The following is a 15,535-nucleotide window of genomic DNA, read 5'->3' as shown; positions in this document are numbered from 1 at the left end:
CAAAAACATGGGGATAGGGGGGTGTGACCTCAGGGTTTTGAGTTTTTTCTTTGTCTGCCTGTGTAATTAATCTTAGGTAATTATTATTATTTTATAGAGTAATGTTAATGTTGTAAACTGAAATAAAAATTTATCTTAATAAATATTTAAATTTTCTTCCTTTTGGCATAATAACATAATTCCTTCCATGAAATGAAGTATTCGGTGAACCTGTTCGTTTGTAAATTTTGCAAAAAATTCTGCATTGATGTTTGTCTTGGTTTTGTAAAAGTGTCGTTATTAACTCTTCTGTGATTGGGGATTCCCATACGCAGCTATTACAGAATAAGGTGAGTTCCTTATTGGTATTAACAAATTCTTACTTTGTTGTTTATAATAAAAAATTATATGAGATATTTTCCAGTTCCTTTATATGAATGGCAGTAGATTGATTTATTAATATTTTCTTACATAACTATTAAACAAAAAAATTTATTAAGAATGTTTTAAGGTTATGTTATTTAGTGGTCACGTGCCCCACATACTTTACTATGGAGAATCGTAACACTGAATATTATTACCTTAAGTGTGACGTTGATTTTGTTTTTATTATACTTATTAAATTAAGGTTCAGCTATAAATTGTGTATGTATGTATGTATGTATGGGTGTGTGTATGTGTATGTGTGTACGTGTGGATCCGGATTTTTGTGAACACGATAACTCCAAGAGGTTTTAACGAATTTGGCTAAAATTTACCAGGTATATTTATCATAAAAATATCTCGAAATGGATTGATAAACTTTAAAAAATTCTCAGAAAATTTTTTTTTTTAATTTGGTTATTGAAGTTAATATATATAGTAAAATCTTATTCTTTGCATCAAGACAAATCGATTGGTATAAACAAAGTATAAATTGTATGAGAATTTATAGAGTTAATCACAATTAAAGCTAAAAAATTCGCATTTTTATCAAAAAATGGGTTCTTTCAGCAAAATTATGTTTCTGTATAAAAAAATCTTACTCATTTATTTCTAAAATCTTATTCTTTGCACCAAGACGGATCGATTAGTATATATAAAGTATAATTATATTGTATTTAAATTTATAGAATTAAAACCAATTATAGACAAAACATTTGCACTTTTAAAAAAAATCTTTTTTTCTTAAAAGTCATGTTGCTGTACAATAAAATGTTATTAGTTATTGAAAAATAAATCAAAAATCTTATTCTTTGCATCAAATCGAATCGATTCATGTATATAAAGTACATATTCTATTGAAATTTAAAGAATTAATTACAATTAAAGTTGAAAAATTCACTTTTTAACTAAAAATTTTTTTGTTTATTTAAATTCATATTACTGTATGAGAGAATTTTATTCTTTCTATTAAGACAAATGAACTTTATTTTATAAATGTTAAATTGTATTAAAAATGATTTAAAAATGAAATATACTTATCGTTAATGCTTCCTTCACGAGAAAGCAAATTTTTTTATGATCGTGAAGAGGAAGCAAAATGTTCATGTAATAAACATCTGGATTTTTTCTAAAATTTTCATATTTACTACAAATGTGTTTTAGTTACAACTGTAAATTCATTACATTTTTAACTACAGTAGTCAAAAGAAGTACATTTTAAAGGTGCTTCATTGTTTTAATAATGGCGTAAAATTTGCAATTTTGATTAACGTTGTTTATTTTAAAAATAGCATTGCATCCCGTGCAGAAATCGCCACTTTTGTTCCCGATTACCGCCCTGGCCCCGGTCGGGTTTTCATGATCTGGCCCCGACTTCGTGGCCCCGACCAGGACCAGGCCGGGTTTGCCCAAGGATCTACAAACAGCGCACAATGGGATTTTTTTTACAATTTACTGTTCAAAACTGTCTACAGCCTACAATTCTTAACCGGTTTCAGTATTCTTTATTTTAAATTAAAGGCGAATAAATTCTTAAGACATCCCTGAAGGTCAATTTTTTAGTTCTTAATTGTTTATAATTTTTATTTTCAATCAAAGTTAACAAATTAATACAATTTCTCAAAAAAGGAGGCTTATTTTCTTATTCCGTTGCTGCATATGATCTGAATCAGTTCAAATTAATACAATATGACCACCACACAATTAATAAAACAAAAAGTAATTTATATCAATTGTTATAAACAAAATTAATTAACAAATAGTTAACTTTGATTTCTTTCCACTGTAACGTGAATATTTTGCACGTTACATCCGAGTTAATTTTTTTTTAGTATAAAATTAGAGAAATTCCAGTTTTCTCCTTTTGGACACTTTTCTGCAAAAATCTCTGCTCTGCGACTCGACCTCGATAAAATGCGATTTATTTTATCTTTTGTTTACTGCTTTGCTTTATTTTTTTTATGTTTGTCACGAGCGATTCTCTTTTGGATTTGTACTCTGAGACCCGAAGGAGGAACGATATTGGATATTTGGAGGTTAACTGTCCAACCATTCACTACACTGGCTGTTCGATGCTCTGCTTGGCTGTTTGAGGCCACACATTTACACTTTTGACAATTTGGCTGTTTGATGCCGACCTTTTGGCTGTTTGATGCCGCACTATGAGCCGTTTCTGCTCTTTTAAATTTGGCTGTTCGAGGCTGCACTTTAGCTGTTCGAAGCTGTACTATTGGCTGTTTGACGCCTGAATTTTAACCACTGGTTGTACCAGATATTATTTTATTGCTGGCTGTTTGGATGCTGCCCTTGCGTTTGGTTTTGGACCAAACCCATTCTGTTTTGTTATTTTGACACGCACACACACATTCACGTGGAAGGATGTTTCCTCTGGTCGCTGCCACCAATTGTCGTTGGAAGTTCCGACAAATTTGTCAACTTAGGACGAGTTGACTATTTTCTCTAAAGATCGAAAGCCTTGATCAAAATTGGTTTTTGTCCTTTGGAAGGTAACCTCTCCTACCAATTTATCGTTCCGCAGCAAAAGAAGAGCTCCTGATCATCGTATTTGTAAATCGCTCGCGTAAAACTAATTTTGCTTTGCTATGCTTGTTTTGCTATTTTGAAATTAACATCGTGTTAATTTAACTTTTGCTTACTATTTTGCTTGCTTTTGATAATTTTGCAAATTTATTGGTTTTAGTGTTGATTATTTTGTCTGTTAATTAATTAATTTGTTAATTAACTTAATTATTAGATCAATTTTTCTAATTAATTATTAATTTGATTTTGCTTCGAATTTAATTTTGCTTATTCTGAATATTGTTTTGAAGTTAGATTATCGCTAGTATTCTTACGTTATTTCATTGAAATTAAGATTTTTTATGTTATTATGAAATTTGGTTTGATGTGTGAGTATTTTATTCAACGAAAATTATTAATTTACTATTTTGTTAATAATAGTTATTTTCAAATTTGAATGAATTTGCCGCTGCGGCGCTGCCTCGAAACAATGGCGCGCGCGACCGCCGTAGGTCAGGTTAGATAGGAAACACGACGCTACCGGCGAATTAATGAGAAAACGTGACAAGCACCGGCACTTGCGTTTTGGACTCGCTCTGCGACTTTTGTTTTGTGGGCTTCTCCCTTTAAAATTTTTTATACTTGCGAAACATGTGACGAAAAGTGTCCAGGACGAGAAGACGACCCGGTCTCGAGGAGCTTCCCGTCCGCTGTTAATTTTGATATTGGTGAGTCGACAGTATTGTTAAAAAGAATGCATATTCTCAATTTTTCGTTTGTTTTCTTTGATTAAATTTAGATTATTTCGCGTAGAGAATATGAATTCTTGCTTTCTTTTCGAAATGACGCCACTTCACGACCTCATGGTCTTTTCTTTGCGACAATTTTCGGTTTTGTCATTTGATTTCTAATTTCAAGCTTAGATTAAAAGGCTTCATTGCGAATCATTGTTTTGTGATATTATTATGTATTTTACGAGCTTGTTAAAATTTCGTAATGCCTCGCGGTTTCGCTTCAAACTTTCTTGCTGTGATTAAATTCAAAATGTCGCGTATTAATTAGTTAGAAATAATTAGAGAATTGATTGCGTGCAATGAGTGAGTTTAGAACCAAGTCATTTTGCGTTAAATTTAGTTTATTTTGCGTATTAAATTTTGTTGAGTAGCAGAGATTTTATTTTTGTCTTATAATGAAATTTCACGATTTTGTTTGATTATTTGCGTATTTTTGTAATTAATTGAGACGAATATTACATTCGAGAATTATGTCAGAAATTATTAGTTTGAAATTTATTTTGTTATTTGGTTTGAATTGAGCGAATATTTTGTTCTTTTTTTGTAAAACCAACATGATTACTTATTGAATATAATTTTTTATTGTTAATTTTAATTATGTTTCTTTATTCTTGCCTTTGAAAATACTCTCACCAAAGCCCTAGCCCAATGCTTCTTCTTTTTTGAGTTAGCCCGAGCAACATTTTGCTGTGAAAATCCGGTAAATCATGCTTAAGTACTATTTTGTAGATTTTGACTAAATATTATTTTTGATACTTTGATTTGATATTCGCTTCTGTTCGATGATTCGCGAATTTTGATTGATTTTCTGGTTAAATTTTTGAAGTAAAATTTGTTGAAGAGGAATTAACCTGGTGGTCTTGTTTCCTCCTAAACAATAATTTTACTAATTTTGTTGCTGCTGACGTTGGCTCATCGGTGAGCCTGGCGCCCAACAATTTTGTAATTTTGTGGTTTTTGCCCCTTTCGCTTAAGTATGATTCCGAAGGTGATTGCGCTATATCTCTGAACGGCACTGAGATAGCAATTTTTAGGAATTTTACAAATTTTAAATTATCTTGATTTATTTTTGATTTTGTAAATTATTTAAGCCATTGTAAAATTTTTAATCTCACACCACTAAAAAATGTTTTTTTCACCTTTTCTTTTTAATTTCAGTTCATTTAAAGAATATTTGTCCTTTTTGATTATAAAATAACTTATTTAAATTGCTATAAACAATATTAATTAACAAATAGTTAACATTGATTCCTATTCCACTAAAAATTTTTTTTCACATTTTCTTTTTAATTTAAGTCTATTTAAAGAATATTTGTCCTTTTTGATTAAAAAATAACTTATTTAAATTGTTATAAACAATATATTAAATAACAAATAGTTATGTAACTTATGTTCCTGTCCACCAGAAAAATTTTTTTTCACGTCTACTTTTTAATTTAAGTTCATTTTAAAAATATGTGTCCTTTTTGTTTAAAAAATAACTTATTTAAATGGTTACAAATAATATTAATTAACAAATAGTTTCTTTGATTGAAATTTGAAAATAAAAATTATAAACAATTAAAAACTCAAAAATTGGCCTCGAGGGATGTCTTAAGAATTTATTCTCCTTTAATTTAAAACAATAGGACAAACGCACCAATTGTCGAGGGTGAACCATTTGTCGATGTTATCATGGTGATAACCAAAAATATTGCCTAAAATGTTAAATTTATTTGTGGTTATAATATTAACAAATTATTTTTGACATTTATAACTCTTAAAAACTCTTAATTATTTTTCACACTTAAATTGAAATTCCATGTTTAAGGCAAAACAATAAATTATTATTAATTAATAATTTTTAGTATTATTGTGAATTATTAATAATAAATTTTTTTTTATTATTTTAAAAAATAGTTAAATAATAAATAATAGAGAATAAATATTTAAATTAATAATTTTTACTATATTATTATTATAAACATATTAATTTATATATATATATATATAACATACATTTTTAATAATTTTTCTATAAATAAATGTGATACAGTCAATTTATTATGATAACACTGTATATAACGGTACCATGATTTAAAAGGAAGTTTAAGCGAGGTCGCTTCCAAGCTTGCGTGGCTATGCGGTATGTGTATTCGACTTGCGCCCTCGAGGTCTAGGGTTCGATCCCCCGTGCGTGCGATATTTTTCCGTCTTAGTTTTAAGTGTTTTGTGTATAATTCTTAATAATGTTACATAAAGTATAGGTTTAAATAATTATTAACAATAATAATAATAAATTAGGCATTAATTTAAATAAGATAGTCTGTCTAAATTAATGAAAGAAAATAAGAAAAATATTTTTTTTTAAAAACTTAGTTTAATAAAAGATATTCTAATAATTATTTACATTTTTAATGACACTCATAAAAGTTTATTTACTATAAAAATATTAATAATAATTATTAATATTGAAGTAAATACTCCCCATGCTTTAATAATCAAATAACGAGCTTTAATATAATAAAATGCAGTCAGTATTGGATTTCTACCTGGATAGCGAAAAGATCGGGGGAAATCCCATGGCCCCGACCGGGTCCCGACAGGGCGGACAGATCAAGCAAAGTGCCATGGCCCCGGTCGGTTTTAGTGTTTCAACCAGGCCGGGGCCAGGTCGGGTTGCCAGATCGGGGCCCGGTTTCTCCCGATCTGGCCCCGACCTGGCCCCGGTCAAAATTTCTGCATGGGATTCTTTACTTTGTTACTGTATATTTTGTAACAAATCTTTTTATCCTCAAATTATAAGTTACGTTTACAAATAAAATAAAATATGACAAGAGAAAATATACACACAATATGTGAGAATAAAGTCATTGTTCGAAATAAAAAGAAATCGAAATATAAATGTCAGATCGAATTTTAATAAATTTGATTATTCTCAAGTGACGATTCATAAAATAATTTTTCTTTTTAATTTTCTATGAAATTTTGGAAAAAGTTTCATTTAAGTCAAAGAAATTGTTAAATTTTATTCTCGGATCGTTATAAACTGTTTTTTTGGAGTGTAATCTAAAAGGAAATTGGCTTCAAACTGAAAAAGATTGATTATTCTCAAGTGACGATTCATAAAATAATTTTTCTTTTTAATTTTCTATGAAATTTTGGAAAAAGTTTCCTTTAAGTCAAAGAAATTGTTAAATTTTTTTCTCGGATCGTTATAAACTGTTTTTTTGGAGTGTAATCTAAAAGGAAATTGGCTTTAATCTCCAAAAGATTAATTATTTTCATGTAAAGTTTATTAAAATAAATTTTCTTTTTAAGTTTCTATGGAATTTTGGAAAAAGTTTCCTTTAAGTCAAAGAAATTATTAAATTTTATGCTTAGATTTGTGAAAACTGTTTTTTTGGAGTGTAATCTAAAAGGAAATTGGCTTGAATCCGCAAAGGATTGATTATTCTCAAGTGACGATTCATGAATTAATTTTTCTTTTTAATTTTCTATGAAATTTTGGAAAAAGTTTCATTTAAGTCAAAGAAATTGTTAAATTTTATTCTCGGATCGTTATAAACTGTTTTTTAGTGCAATCTAAAAGGAAATTAACTTTAAACTCTAAAAGATTAATTATTTTCACGTAAAGTTTATTAAAACAAATTTTCTTTTTAAGTTTCTATGGAATTTTGGAAAAAGTTTCCTTTAAGTCAAAGAAATTGTTAAATTTTATGCTTAGATTGGTGAAAACTGTTTTTTAGAGTGTAATCTAAAAGGAAATTGGCTTCAAACTGCAAAAGATTGATTATTCTCAAGTGACGATTCATAAAATAATTTTTCTTTTTAATTTTCTATGAAATTTTGGAAAAAGTTTCCTTTAAGTCAAAGAAATTGTTAAATTTTTTTCTCGGATCGTTATAAATTGTTTTTTTGGAGTGTAATCTAAAAGGAAATTGGCTTCAAACTCCAAAAGATTGATTATTCTCAAGTGACGATTCATAAAATAATTTTTCTTTTTAATTTTCTATGAAATTTTGGAAAAAGTTTCCTTTAAGTCAAAGAAATTGTTAAATTTTTTTCTCGGATCGTTATAAATTGTTTTTTTGGAGTGTAATCTAAAAGGAAATTGCCTTCAAATCGCAAAGGATTGATTATTCTCAAGTGACGATTCATAAAATAATTTTTCTTTTTAATTTTCTATGAAATTTTGGAAAAAGTTTCATTTAAGTCAAAGAAATTGTTAAATTTTATTCTCGGATCGTTATAAACTGTTTTTTTTGTGCAATCTAAAAGGAAATTGGCTTTAAAGTCCAAAAGATTAATTATTTTCATGTAAAGTTTATTAAAATAAATTTTCTTTTTAAGTTTCTATGGAATTTTGGAAAAAGTTTCCCTTAAGTCAAAGAAATTGTTAAATTTTATGCTTAGATTGGTGAAAACTGTTTTTTAGAGTGTAATCTAAAAGGAAATTGCCTTCAAACCGCAAAGGATTGATTATTCTCAAGTGACGATTCATAAAATAATTTTTCTTTTAAATTTTCTATGGAATTATGGAAAAAGTTTCCTTTCAGTCAAAGAAATTGTTAAATTTTATGCTTAGATTAGTAAAAACTGTTTTTTTAGAGTGTATTGTAAAAGGAAATTGGCTTCAAACTGCAAAAGATTGATTATTTTCAAGTGACAATTCATAAAATAATTCTGTTTTTTAATTTTCTATGAAATTTTGGAAAAAGTTCATTTAAGTCAAAGAAACTGTTAAATTTTATTCTCGGATCGTTATAAACTGTTTGTTTGGAGTGCAATCTAAAAGGAAATTGGCTTTAAACTCTAAAAGATTTATTATTTTCACGTAAAGTTTATTAAAACAAATTTTCTTTTTAAGTTTCTATCGAATTTTGGAAAAAGTTTCCTTTAAGTCAAACAAATTGTTAAATTTTATGCTTAGATTTGTAAAAACTGTTTTTTTGGAGTGTAATGTAAAAGGAAATTGGCTTCAAACTGCAAAAGATTGATTATTTTCAAGTGATAATTCATAAAATAATTCTTTTTTTTAATTTTCTATGAAATTTTGGAAAAAGTTCATTTAAGTCAAAGAAATTGTTAAATTTTATTCTCGGATCGTTATAAACTGTTTGTTTGGAGTGCAATCTAAAAGGAAATTGGCTTTAAACTCTAAAAGATTAATTATTTTCACGTAAAGTTTATTAAAACAAATTTTCTTTTTAAGTTTCTATGGAATTTTGGAAAAAGTTTCCTTTAAGTCAAAGAAATTATTAAATTTTATGCTTAGATTGGTGAAAACTGTTTTTTTGGAGTGTAATCTAAAAGGAAATTGGCTTCAAACTGCAAAGAATTGATTACTCTCAAGTGACGATTCATAAAATAATTTTTCTTTTTAATTTTCTATGAAATTTTGGAAAAAGTTTCATTTAAGTCAAAGAAATTGTTAAATTTTATTCTCGGATCGTTATAAACTGTTTTTTTGGAGTGCAATCTAAAAGGAAATTGGCTCTAAACTCTAGAAGATTAATTATTTTCACGTAAAGTTTATTAAAACAAATTTTCTTTTTAAGTTTCTATGGAATTTTGGAAAAAGTTTCCTTTAAGTCAAAGAAATTGTAAAATTTTATTCTCGGATCGTTATAAACTGTTTTTTTGGAGTGTATTTTAAAAGGAAAATGGCTTTAAAGTCCAAAAGATTAATTATTTTCATGTAAAGTTTATTAAAATAAATTTTCTTTTTAAGTTTTTATGGAATTATGGAAAAAGTTTCCTTTAAGTCAAAGAAATTGTTAAATTTTTTTCTCGGATCGTTATAAACTGTTTTTTAGGAGTGTATTCTAAAAGAAGATTGGCTTTAAACTCCAAAAGATTAATTATTTTCATGTAAAGTTTATTAAAATAAATTTTCTTTTTAAGTTTCAATGGAATTTTGGAAAAAGTTTCCTTTAAGTCAAAGAAATTATTAAATTTTATGCTTAGATTGGTGAAAACTGATTTTTTGGAGTGTAATCTAAAAAGAAATTCGCTTCAAACTGCAAAGGATTGATTATTCTCAAGTGACGATTCATAAAATAATTTTTCTTTTTAATTTTCTATGAAATTTTGGAAAAAGTTTCATTTAAGTCAAAGAAATTGTTAAATTTTATTCTCGGATCGTTATAAACTGTTTTTTTGGAGTGTAATTTAAAAGGAAAATGGCTTTAAAGTCCAAAAGAATAATTATTGTCATGTAAAGTTTATTAAAATAAATTTTCTTTTTAAGTTTCTATGGAATTTTGGAAAAAGTTTCCATTAAGTCAAAGAAATTGTTATATTTTTTTCTCGGATCGTTATAAACTGTTTTTTTGGAGTGTAATCTAAAAGGAGATTGGCTTTAAACTCCAAAAGATTAATTATTTTCATGTAAAGTTTATTAAAATAAATTTTCTTTTTAAGTTTCTATAGAATTTTGGAAAAAGTTTCCTTTAAGTCAAAGAAATTGTTAAATTTTTTTCTCGGATCGTTATAAACTGTTTTTTGGAGTGTAATTTAAAAGGAAAATGGCTTTAAAGTCCAAAAGACTAATTATTTTCATGTAAAGTTTATTAAAATAAATCTTTTTTTTTTTTTTTTTTTCTTTTTTAATCTTCTTTTTTTTTTTTTTTTTTATTTTCATGTAAAGTTTATTAAAATAAATTTTCTTTTCAAGTGTCTATGGAATTTTGGAAAAAGTTTCCTTTAAGTCAAAGAAATTATTAAATTTTATGCTTAGATTGGTGAAAACTGTTTTTTTGGAGTGCAATCTAAAAGGAAATTGGCTTGAAACCGCAAAGGATTGATTATTCTCAAGTGACGATTAATAAAATAATTTTTCTTTTTAATTTTCTATGAAATTTTGGAAAAAGTTTCATTTAAGTCAAAGAAATTGTTAAATTTTATTCTCGGATCGTTATAAACTGTTTTTTTTGTGCAATCTAAAAGGAAATTGGCTTTAAAGTCCAAAAGATTAATTATTTTCATGTAAAGTTTATTAAAATAAATTTTCTTTTTAAGTTTCTATGGATTTTTGGAAAAAGTTTCCTTTAAGTCAAAGAAATTGTTAAATTTTATGCTTAGATTTGTGAAAACTGTTTTTTAGAGTGTAATCTAAAAGGAAATTGCCTTCAAACCGCAAAGGATTGATTATTCTCAAGTGACGATTCATAAAATAATTTTTCTTTTAAATTTTCTATGGAATTTTGGAAAAAGTTTCCTTTCAGTCAAAGAAATTGTTAAATTTTATGCTTAGATTAGTGAAAACTGTTTTTTTAGAGTGTAATGTAAAAGGAAATTGGCTTCAAACTGCAAAAGATTGATTATTTTCAAGTGACAATTCATAAAATAATTCTTTTTTTTAATTTTCTATGAAATTTTGGAAAAAGTTCATTTAAGTCAAAGAAATTGTTAAATTTTATTCTCGGATCGTTATAAACTGTTTGTTTGGAGTGCAATCTAAAAGGAAAATGTCTTTAAACTCCAAAACATTAATTATTTTCACGTAAACTTTATTAAAACAAATTTTCTTTTTAAGTTTCTATGGAATTTTGGAAAAAGTTTCCTTTAAGTCAAACAAATTGTTAAATTTTATGCTTAGATTTGTGAAAACTGTTTTTTTGGAGTGTAATGTAAAAGGAAATTGGCTTCAAACTGCAAAAGATTGATTATTTTCAAGTGATAATTCATAAAATAATTCTTTTTTTTAATTTTCTATGAAATTTTGGAAAAAGTTCATTTAAGTCAAAGAAATTGTTAAATTTTATTCTCGGATCGTTATAAACTGTTTGTTTGGAGTGCAATCTAAAAGGAAATTGGCTTTAAACTCTAAAAGATTAATTATTTTCACGTAAAGTTTATTAAAACAAATTTTCTTTTTAAGTTTCTATGGAATTTTGGAAAAAGTTTCCTTTAAGTCAAACAAATTGTTAAATTTTATGCTTAGATTGGTGAAAACTGTTTTTTAGAGTGTAATCTAAAAGGAAATTGGCTTTAAACTGCAAAAGATTGATTATTCTCAAGTGACGATACATGAAATAATTCTACTTTTTAATTTTCTATGAAATTTTGGAAAAAGTTTCATTTACGTCAAAGAAATTGTTAAATTTTATTCTCGGATCGTTATAAACTGTTTTTTTGGAGTGCAATCTAAATGGAAAATGTCTTTAAACTCCAAAACATTAATTATTTTCACGTAAACTTTATTAAAACAAATTTTCTTTTTAAGTTTCTATGGAATTTTGGAAAAAGTTTCCTTTAAGTCAAAGAAATTATTAAATTTTATGCTTAGATTGGTGAAAACTGTTTTTTTGGAGTGTAATCTAAAAGGAAATTGGCTTTAAACTGCAAAGAATTGATTACTCTCAAGTGACGATTCATAAAATAATTTTTCTTTTTAATTTTCTATGAAATTTTAGAAAAAGTTTCATTTAAGTCAAAGAAATTGTTAAATTTTATTCTCGGATCGTTATAAACTGTTTTTTTGGAGTGCAATCTAAAAGGAAATTGGCTTTAAACTCTAGAAGATTAATTATTTTCACGTAAAGTTTATTAAAACAAATTTTCTTTTTAAGTTTCTATGGAATTTTGGAAAAAGTTTCCTTTAAGTCAAAGAAATTGTAAAATTTTATTCTCGGATCGTTATAAACTGTTTTTTTGGAGTGTATTTTAAAAGGAAAATGGCTTTAAACTCCAAAAGATTAATTATTTTCATGTAAAGTTTATTAAAATAAATTTTCTTTTTAAGTTTCTATGGAATTTTAGAAAAAGTTTCCTTTAAGTCAAAGAAATTATTAAATTTTATGCTTAGATTGGTGAAAACTGATTTTTTGGAGTGTAATCTAAAAAGATATTCGCTTCAAACTGCAAAGGATTGATTATTCTCAAGTGACGATTCATAAAATAATTTTTCTTTTTAATTTTCTATGAAATTTTGGAAAAAGTTTCATTTAAGTCAAAGAAATTGTTAAATTTTATTCTCGGATCGTTATAAACTGTTTTTTTGGAGTGTAATTTAAAAGGAAAATGGCTTTAAAGTCCAAAAGAATAATTATTGTCATGTAAAGTTTATTAAAATAAATTTTCTTTTTAAGTTTTTATGGAATTTTGGAAAAAGTTTCCATTAAGTCAAAGAAATTGTTATATTTTTTTCTCGGATCGTTATAAACTATTTTTTTGGAGTGTAATCTAAAAGGAGATTGGCTTTAAACTCCAAAAGATTAATTATTTTCATGTAAAGTTTATTAAAATAAATTTTCTTTTTAAGTTTCTATGGAATTTTGGAAAAAGTTTCCTTTAAGTCAAAGAAATTGTTAAATTTTTTTCTCGGATCGTTATAAACTGTTTTTTGGAGTGTAATTTAAAAAGAAAATGGCTTTAAAGTCCAAAAGATTATATATTTTCATGTAAAGTTTATTAAAATAAATCTTTTTTTTTTTTTTTTTTTTTTTTTCTTTTTTAATCTTCTTTTTTTTTTTTTTTTTATTTTCATGTAAAGTTTATTAAAATAAATTTTCTTTTCAAGTTTCTATGGAATTTTGGAAAAAGTTTCCTTTAAGTCAAAGAAATTATTAAATTTTATGCTTAGATTGGTGAAAACTGTTTTTTTGGAGTGTAATGTAAAAGGAAATTGGCTTCAAACTGCAAAAGATTAATTATTTTCATGTAAAGTTTATTTAAATAAATTTTCTTTTTAAGTTTCTATGGAATTTTGGAAAAAGTTTTCTTTAAGTCAAAGAAATTATTAAATTTTATGCTTACATTGGTGAAAACTGATTTTTAGAGTGTAATCTAAAAAGAAATTGGCTTCAAACGGCAAAGGATTGTTTATTCTCAAGTGACGATTCATAAAATAATTTTTCTTTTTAATTTTCTATGAAATTTTGGAAAAAGTTTCATTTAAGTCAAAGAAATTGTTAAATTTTATTCTCGGATCGTTATAAACTGTTTTTTTGGAGTGCAATCGAAAAGGAAATTGGCTTTAAACTCTAAAAGATTAATTATTTTCATGTAAAGTTTATTAAAATAAATTCTCTTTTTAAGTTTCTATGGAATTTTGGGAAAAGTTTCCTTTAAGTCAAAGAAATTGTTAAATTTTATTCTCGGATCGTTATAAACTGTTTTTTTAGAGTGTAATTTAAAAGGAAAATGGCTTTAAAGTGTAAAAGATTAATTATTTTCATGTAAAGTTTATTAAAATAAATTTTCCTTTTAAGTTTCTATCGAATTTTGGAAATAGTTTCCTTTAAGTCAAAGAAATTGTTAAATTTTTTTCTCGGATCGTTATAAACTGTTTTTTTGGAGTGTAATTTAAAGGGAGATTGGCTTTAAACTTTAAAAGATTAATTATTTTCATGTAATGTTTATTAAAATAAATTTTCTTTTTAAGTTTCTATGGAATTTTGGAAAAGGTTTCCTTTAAGTCAAAGAAATTGTTAAATTTTATGCTTAGATTTGTGAAAACTGTTTTTTTGGAATGTAATGTAAAAGGAAATTGGCTTCAAACTGCAAAAGATTGATTATTTTTAAGTGACGATTCATAAAATAATTCTTCTTTTTAATTTTCTATGAAATTTTGGAAAAAGTTTCATTTAAGTCAAAGAAATTATTAAATTTTATGCTTAGATTGGTGAAAACTGTTTTTTTGGAGTGTAATGTAAAAGGAAATTGGCTTCAAACTGCAAAAGATTAATTATTTTCATGTAAAGTTTATTTAAATAAATTTTCTTTTTAAGTTTCTATGGAATTTTGGAAAAAGTTTCCTTTAAGTCAAAGAAATTATTAAATTTTATGCTTACATTGGTGAAAACTGATTTTTAGAGTGTAATCTAAAAAGAAATTGGCTTCAAACGGCAAAGGATTGTTTATTCTCAAGTGACGATTCATAAAATAATTTTTCTTTTTAATTTTCTATGAAATTTTGGAAAAAGTTTCATTTAAGTCAAAAAAATTGTTAAATTTTATTCTCGGATCGTTATAAACTGTTTTTTTGGAGTGCAATCGAAAAGGAAATTGGCTTTAAACTCTAAAAGATTAATTATTTTCATGTAAAGTTTATTAAAATAAATTTTCTTTTTAAGTTTCTATGGAATTTTGGAAAAGGTTTCCTTTAAGTCAAAGAAATTGTTAAATTTTATGCTTAGATTTGTGAAAACTGTTTTTTTGGAGTGTAATGTTAAAGGAAATTGGCTTCAAACTGCAAAAGATTGATTATTTTCAAGTGACGATTCATAAAATAATTCTTCTTTTTAATTTTCTATGAAATTTTGGAAAAAGTTCATTTAAGTCAAAGAAATTGTTAAATTTTATTCTCGGATCGTTATAAACTGTTTGTTTGGAGTGCAATCTAAAAGGAAATTGGCTTTAAACTCTAAAAGATTAATTATTTTCACGTAAAGTTTATTAAAACAAATTTTCTTTTTAAGTTTCTATGGAATTTTGGAAAAAGTTTCCTTTAAGTCAAACAAATTGTTAAATTTTATGCTTAGATTGGTGAAAACTGTTTTTTAGAGTGTAATCTAAAAGGAAATTGGCTTTAAACTGCAAAAGATTGATTATTCTGAAGTGACGATACATGAAATAATTCTACTTTTTAATTTTCTATGAAATTTTGGAAAAACTTACTTTACTTTATCTTTACGTCAAAGAAATTGTTAAATTTTATTCTCGGATCGTTATAAACTGTTTTTTTGGAGTGCAATCTAAAAGGAAAATGTCTTTAAACTCCAAAACATTAATTATTTTCACGTAAACTTTATTAAAACAAATTTTCTTTTTAAGTTTCTATGGAATTTTGGAAAAAGTTTCCTTTAAGTCAAAGAAATTATTAAATTTTATGC

This window comes from Leptopilina heterotoma, unplaced genomic scaffold (genome assembly GCF_015476425.1).
Source record: "Leptopilina heterotoma isolate Lh14 unplaced genomic scaffold, ASM1547642v1 Lhet_434, whole genome shotgun sequence".
In the NCBI taxonomy this organism is placed as follows: domain Eukaryota; kingdom Metazoa; phylum Arthropoda; class Insecta; order Hymenoptera; family Figitidae; genus Leptopilina; species Leptopilina heterotoma.
The sequence above is the reverse complement of the archived record's forward strand: the minus strand, read 5'-3'. Positions refer to the sequence as shown.